This window comes from Strix aluco, chromosome 17 (genome assembly GCF_031877795.1).
Source record: "Strix aluco isolate bStrAlu1 chromosome 17, bStrAlu1.hap1, whole genome shotgun sequence".
NCBI lineage: Eukaryota > Metazoa > Chordata > Aves > Strigiformes > Strigidae > Strix > Strix aluco.
Genome location: NC_133947.1, coordinates 1,901,076 through 1,901,320, shown reverse-complemented (window position 1 = coordinate 1,901,320; position 245 = coordinate 1,901,076).

Genomic DNA, 245 nt, shown 5'->3' with positions numbered 1-245 from the left:
TCGAGCCATTCTTTGTCACACCCCAGGGGTGCCCAGAAGGATTCACAGCCCTTCGGGACCGCTGCCCTGGGAGGGGAGATGCCGTGAGCCTTCCCCTCACGGGAGCTGGTGGGGACCGAGAGCACCCTGCGGCCTCTCTGCAAGGAAAGGGTAACCCCCCTCAGACCAAGGTCTCCTGCCTGCAGCAGGGCTGTGAGCAGGAGAAGAACCCACCACTCCCATTCCCCAGCTCCTTCCTCTTGCTG